The following is a 7,832-nucleotide window of genomic DNA, read 5'->3' on the forward strand; positions in this document are numbered from 1 at the left end:
TCTGCTCCTTGAAAGATACTATTGAAAGAAAGAAAAAACCAGCCATGGACTGGGAGAAATTATTTTACAAATCACAGGTCTGATAAAAGATTTGCATCCAGATTATATAAAGAACTCTCAAAACTCAGTACTAAGAAAATAAACAGCCTAATGAAAATCCATGTTGTTTTTTGTGTCAATAGTTCGTTCATTTTTATAGCTGATAGTATTGTTGTATACCACCTTTATTTACCCATTCACTGTTTGATGGACATTTGGGCGATTTCCAGTGTTTGAGGAGCATGAATAAAGCTGCTATAAAATGGATTCAAGTGCAAGTCTTCATATAATCAAACACAACGTCATGAGATCTTTCATAAGGCTTCCTAAAGTGGCTGAACCTAAAATTTACACTTCCTTATCAATGCTCTGAAGAGTCCCCCAGCTAAGCCCTGGTCCAGAATCCTGACCCATAAAAACTGTGAGGTGTTAAATGTGTGTTGTCGTAAGCCACTAAGCTTGTGGTAAACCATTCTGCAACAGGAAGAAACTACACCATGTATTCTTTGTGGTCCTTTATGACCTGTCATTATCATATACAATGTGGAATTCAGCAGCCACCCCCAGTTTCTTCGAGTTCCCAAGACTGAAGTGGCCTCCTACCTCAATAGCATCACAGAATTATTTATATAGATAAATCTCAAAGCAATTTAACATGTCAAGTTAAGACTGAAAAAACAAAAGGAGAGTTGGTGGTTAAAAAAAAAAATGGGTAAAGGTACTATTCAAAGATAGGAACAATAAAAAGAGCAGGTAATTCCTGCCAGGGAAACACCCAAATGAAAGATTAAGTGTGAATGATGCTCAGCCTCCACAGTAACCAGGGAGATACACGCTCAAGCAATAACGAAGTACAGTCTTATGCTCAGAAGACTGGCAAAGCCTGAGAATCCAACAATGTCAACGTTTTGACCAGGATAAGAAACAATGACAGTTCTCGTAACTGACTGTGAAGTGCAAATTGGTTTCACCACTTGAGGATGCCATATGAAATATCTCATAGACTTGAAAATGCTTACATCAAGGACCCTGGTAATATCACTTTTGAATCTACAACCTGGAGAATTGCTCGCATGTGTATCCACATAAAGACCTATGTGACGGTCAGTTTTAAGTGTCAATTTGGCTAATTATTCAATCAGAACCTAATCTAGGTGTTGCTATGAAGATATTTTATAGCTATGATTAAGGTCTGTAATCTGTTGATTTTCAGTAAAGGAGACTATTTAAGGTAATCTGGGTGGGTTTGATTTGGTCAGTGCAGAGGTGAGGTTTCTCTAAAAAGAAATTTTGCCTGTGGGCAGAAGCATCACCCCATAGCTGAGAGTTCTAATCTGCCCTTCCTGGTGACCTGCCTCATCCCGCCCCACAACTGTGTAGACCAATTATTTACAAGAAATCCCTTAATATATATCTCTTACTGGTTTTGTTTCTCTGGTTGAACCCTGACAGATACAATATATATGATGTTAATTGCAGCCTAGTTTATGAAAAGAATGGAAGGAAGGAAGGAGGGAAGGAAGGAAGGAAGGAAGGGGAAAAGTAAAGGAAGGGAAGGGAAGGAAGGGAGAAAGGGAGGAAGGAAGGAACGAACGAAGGAACAACAGAAGGAAGGAAGGAAGGAAGGAAGGAAGAAGAGGGAAAGAAGGAAGGAGGAAGGAAGGAAAAGGAAAGGAAAGGGAAGGGAGGGAGGGAGGAAGGAAGAAGGAAGGAAGGGGGAAGGGAGGAAGGAAGGAAAGAAGGAGAGGGAGGGAGGGAAGGAGGAAGGAGGGAAGAAGCTGGGAAAGGGGAAAGAAGGAAGGAAGGAAGGAAGGGGAGAGGAAGGAAGAAGGGGGAGGGAGAGAAGGAGGGAGGGAGGAAGGAAGGGAAGAGGAAAAAAAAAAAAAGAAAGAAATGTCCTTGAAGGGAGAAACAAACCTAGCCTATGTATCAGTGAAAACTAGGTATCCAATCATGTTTCAAAAACACGTTTGAATGAAATTAGAAATTAATAAATATGGGATAGGATTTAGGTACGTTTTCAAAAATATATAAAAATTACCTATCACTTCAGTACACATAGATATCCAGGCCAATGGACTAGACACATTCAAAGTCACAGTGATTGTTGCTATGGTATGACAGAAGAAAGAGTAATTTCAACAGGAAGAATGGAGAAAAGTAAAGAATGAAACAGGTTACGTAACTCAATTCTGCCGACTATGTGCAAGAGACTCTACTAGATATTTTTGCGGACATTAACACATTTACTAAGGGGTACTTTTTTCCCCCTGAGGTCTTAGAGATTCAGAACATATTAATAAGAGGAGAAAGGGGAGAGATGGCAGGCTGAGAGGAGGAAAGTGCATACATGAACACATGAAGATCAGAGAGTAAATTGTTCAGGAGGGAAAAATCTGATTTGCTTATAGCATAGAGTTTACGGACGACAGAGGAGAGATGATATGGGTCATTGAGATCATGTTACGGAGGGTCATGTTATTCAGTAGGCAATAGGGAGATTGTTTTCGGCCACATCAACAAGAAGTTTTTCAGTCTCTAAAATCTGGGTTATGAAAATTTGATAATAACACAGCTATCTAATTACTAGAATAAAACCAACATCTCAAGCCTCAAAAGGGAACTTGCAATCTCAGTGTCTGGAAGATAATGGAGAAGAACACAAGCACTCCTGCTTTGATGAAACGCATTAACTCCCTGTCTTGCACAGGCCCGCGGCAATGACACCAAGGGAAGTCTCGCTGGGCAAATGCCATGTTCCTGGTTTCTTGAACCTCAGATTGTTTTTGTGATGTTACCACCCAAGGCCAGCTTCTTTATCAAAGATAATCCCCCAGATTCCAATCTTTCTCTTTTCACCTCTTACATCCCATTTTCCTTCCCTTGGCACTGCAATACAGAATGCATCAGGAGTCCTAGCTTGTAAGAGGTGCACAAAATGTTGGGTTGAGCGCTATGCAGAGTTGAAATAAATCAGACACACATTCCTTCACTTTGAACATGTTCCAAAGTAGAAGCAAGGGCTTGCATACTCAGACGACCTAATTAAGAAGGTGTAAGCACGCAACCTGGGTTTTTCCAGTCAAATGCAGCCACGAGAGCCTTGGCAGGGATTTCCACAAACTAGTCAAAAAGAATTGCATCCGTGGTAATGCAGGGTGAGTGTAACACAGAGTCTGATTCTGGGGTTTGCTGAATTACAGGGAAAGTGGAGTTCACACCTTCATCATTTCCCTCATTCATGGACAGGATCTCCTGTGGAGCTCCCTTATGATTGCAAATTCCCTTTGGTAAAATTAATAGAATATTGTAGAAACTCCAAATATCCAGGATTGCCAAGATTAAAATCCCTTCCGTAAATGAAAGTTTAGGTCATCCTGTCAGGTAAGAATCCTGACAAGGTGAATGCTTACTAAGGGCAAAGGACGCCTGAAATAGGTAGTGGAGGAAAGCAAAAACATACAAACTCTAGCTTCATGATCACTGTTGCTACTCTGGTGAATTTCACAAAGTAGTAAGTTGGTTACAAATGACTAATAAAAAAAGTGATTGAGCTAGAGGAGGAATGACCGTCACCCAGAAAGCCTGTAACCTTCAATGCTCCCTTTTGGAAAAGATGGCTGATTCCATTTTTGCTGATAGGAAAAAGAGTTGGATTATTTTAGAAACGAGTGTTGTTCTTATTTGGAAATGTAAACCAAGGGGTGGACTGGAGTGGGCGCCATGATTTATGTCCATCCAACATCTTTGCTCCTTTTCCACATTAAGGGATATACCTTCCTAAGATTGAACCCAGAAAACACATCTTCACATTCCCTTGTCACAAGGATACAGCCATGAGGTCTAGGCTTTGCCAATCAGAATCATCCATAAGACATTTGGATTCAGAAAAAAGTATAAAGAAAGGTAAAATTCACACCCCACAGACCATCTACTAGTAGGCATGATAGTTCTTCAGGGCAGCAGTATCAGAGCTTTTGACATTTAGTCTGGAGTTAATTCATTTATTTATTTTTAAAGATTTTATTTATTTATTTGAGAGAGAGAGAGCAAGAACAGGGCAGGGAGGGGCAGAAGGAGAGGGGAGGCAGACTCCCTGCTGAGCAGAGAGCCTGACAAGGGGCTCGATCCCAGGAGCCGAAGGCAGACATTTAACTGACAGAGCCACCAAGGCACACCTAAGATTTTATTTTTAAGTAATCTCTACACCCAATGTGGGGCTTGAATTCACAACCCCAAGATCAAGCATCACATGCTCCACTGTCAGCCAGCCAGGTGCCCCAAGATATGGATTTCAAAATAAATGTTATTGGTATGTTCAAAAATTCGTATCTGGAGAATTTAAGCAGAGAACTGAAAACTATGAAAAAAAGTCAGAAATTGTGTAACTGAAAAAATCAGAGCTGACATAAAGAACTCAACAGATGTGTTTGACAACAGATTGGCCCAGGGATCAGCAAACTTTCTCTGTAAAGGTCCAGATAGTAAATATTTGAGCTTTGCAGACTAATGTGCCTGTCAGAAGCCCCCAACTCCACCACTGGAATGCAAAGGATGCCACAGGCAATACACAAATGAGTGGTCATAGCCACGTACCAACAAAGCTTTATGTACAAAAACTACATAATCACAGTAAGAAACAAGGATGGAAAATTTAGAAAAGATTCCAGGAGACCTATGACCCATGGTAAATAGTTATAGAAAAAGAGTAGGGAACAAAAAATGAAGCAGAGCAACATTTGAAGACATAACAGCTAAGAATTTTCCAGAATGGATGGAAAACCTCAAGCCGAGGACCCAACAAATTGTACAAACCCCAAGCAAGAGATACAAATAAGGCAACTCACCTCTAGGACGCCTGGGTGGCTCAGTTGGTTAAGCATCTGCCTTCTGCTGAGGTCATGATCCCAGGGTCCCGGGATCGAGTCCCGCATCGGGCTCCTTGCTCAGCGGGGAGCCTGTTTCCCCCTCTGCCCACAGCTCCCCCTGCTTGTGCATGCTCTCTCTCTCTTTCTGACAAATAAATAAAATTTAAAAAAAAAGACAACTCACCTCTAAGACATGCTCCTCATTGTAGCCAGAATAATTTCTAAAGCACAAAGCTAATTATGACACCTCCTTCCAGAGAAACCTTAATTGGTCCCTTAACAGTACTCAGGATCATGGTCAAACTCCTTTGCACATGCTACATAATCCTTCTGGGCCCGGCCCCAGTGTGTCTCTCCAACCTCCTCTATCCACTGTCCCTCCTCTAGACTCTGGCCACCATGAACTTTTAACAATTTCCTAATCCACCCAGAGCATTTTCACTGATTTGCCCAAGTAGCCCCTCTGCCTGGAATTTGCTGCCACTGATTCTCTTCCTTTAGAACACCTGCTCAACCTCAAGTCTCAGCTCCAAGGTCACTCTCTCTTCTTGCCTCTCCTGACCCTTCTCCATCCCAGACAGAGCTGCCTTTCACCTTCTCTGTGAACTCACTGCGCTTCAGGCACCCATCATAGTCCCTGCGATAGTACCTGACTCTATGACTGGTCTGCAAGTCTCTTGGAGGCAAGGACCACATGTTTCTTCTTCTTTACCCTCAGCAGCTAAAATAATATCTACTGCCTTGCGTAAAAGGCCCTCAGTAAATGCTTTTTTTTTTTTTTTTGCAATTGCAAAAGCATTCGCAAAAATGCTTTTGCATATATATGGAGAGAGAGAGGGTGTATGTCCAGGTAGAGAATCTAGATGTCCAAACACATCAATATTAAGGCCAGCTACTGTCCCAACGTCAATCACTACAGTTGTGGACTGTGCAGAGAGCACCAAGACACGCGATCTGGGGTAGGGAGAGAATTAACTGGACAACACTCTACGGAATTTTCAAACGACCATGAAAATGAGAGACAAAGTGAGAAAAGCCCCTCTACCCCCACTCCCTCTGAATGTCATCCCACATATTCCCTTAATTCTGCTCCTGTAAAATTTCTCCAAGATGGGTATGGACTTATCATCATTTTTCTAACCAGGAACCTGAGGCCCAGGCATCTGGACTAAGATCATGGCAAATCAGAGACTGAGCTATGCTTCTGACCATGTCAACCTGATTTCAAAGTCCATGGTTTTGGGGTTTTTTTTATTTTTTTGGTTTTTTTGTTTTATTAGTGGTTTTTTTCTTTTTTGTTTTTTGAGGGGTTTTTTGTTTTTGTTTTTTTTTTTTTTTGGTTTTTTTTCCCATGCCGTCTTCTGCCCTGGAATTGACTCTCCTTGAAAACTGAGATGTAGCCCAGGCCCCTAGAACTTCTTGAGCATCAGAAGCATATAAAACAATTCTCCATGGTTGCCTGTCTTGAACTGTGGTACCATTATCCTCTTACAGATCGACTGGTGTGAAATCAGATCCTGCCTGGGAGCAGGAAAAAGAATAGAATGGGAAGCCTCCGGCTCCAAGCTTGGCAAGACACAAAACCTTACCAGAGTTCTGCAGAGGTCTGGTCAGAGTTTGGGTATATTCTGTCATTTGGCAAGAATTAAATAGAGCCTTGTGTCCTCTAAGATTATTCTGTTACCTTCAGGATTAGGTTACCCATCATTATATTCAACCTATGGGAAAAGCCAACACAAAGCTGTGCTAAAAATGTAATAGGAAGCATATAATAAAGAACCCTCGTGTAAAAAGATACAAGTTTCCCACAGAGAGCTGGTGCTGAATGAATTCTTTCTGCTTCTGCTACCATCCCTGAGGGGGACTCGGCCTCAGAGACCCAAAGGGACACGAGAAAACTGCCCTGGCCCCCTCTGGACAGATACAGGTGCTCTGGTTTTATTCACTCATGAGGTGACTATGCAGAGGGGTACAGGAAGAAGAGAGGGGAGTTTAGAGCTGACCTTATCTTGCTTAATCTGTATGAATTCCAGAAGGCTCTGGGGAACCTGAGATTCCTAGACTTTTTCCCTTCTCACATTTCCTACTGGAAATCCCTCCAGCTGGTGGGATGCTAAAATAGGTACCATTTAGCTGGCTAACGAAGTCCATATGCAATTGTTAGAAATATAATTGACACTTTCAGATGTGGGACCTGCATTTTGCTTTGTACAGGTTTTCTGCTGCCCAGCGTGGCTGCCTGCTGGGAAGGCTTCTGTTTTCCCAGTTTCTCTGCCCCAGCTGGAATTCAAAGGAGACGCTTGATGTGCTAATGTCAGGTTATAATAATACCTATCTGTTATGCTGATTAAATAAAATAACATTGGTAAAGCAAAGTGCCTGACACACGGTGGGGCACTCTCTAAATCGTACCATTCTTTACAACCTGCCCCCTACCCAACTTTTCCAGGCTCATTTCTCAAGACTCTGGTCCTCCCCTAAGGCCCAGCCCAGCACACCTTACTGTCTATCGACACTGAAACGGTCATTGTTCCCGGCAGAAATTAGATCCCTTTATGCCTCCACGACTTCCCACATGCCTGCCGCAGAGAATGTGCACTGGCCCCAGGATTTATCTCCTGAGCAATAAAGTAAAGGCGCGTGAGGTCGGAGAATAGTCTCCATGAACTTGGACCCTCTCTGTGATACTTAAGTCTTTTGGTTTTGGGGACAGAGTTGGCAGTCGATAAATAGTCATCAAGTGAATGAATGCATAAAGAGGATTCAGAGTGATTCTGAAACATCATATAAAAAAATCACCAAGGAGGCTTGCTAAAATTAGTCTCTGCAGTGCTTCCCCTTACAGATAAGGGGCACAGACATGGGAAGTTCAAGTCCCTGAGCTTTACATGCATGCACAAGTGCACACGTGCACAGAAATTGATT

This window comes from Leptonychotes weddellii, chromosome 15 (genome assembly GCF_054177405.1).
Source record: "Leptonychotes weddellii isolate Sample4059 chromosome 15, ASM5417740v2, whole genome shotgun sequence".
NCBI lineage: Eukaryota > Metazoa > Chordata > Mammalia > Carnivora > Phocidae > Leptonychotes > Leptonychotes weddellii.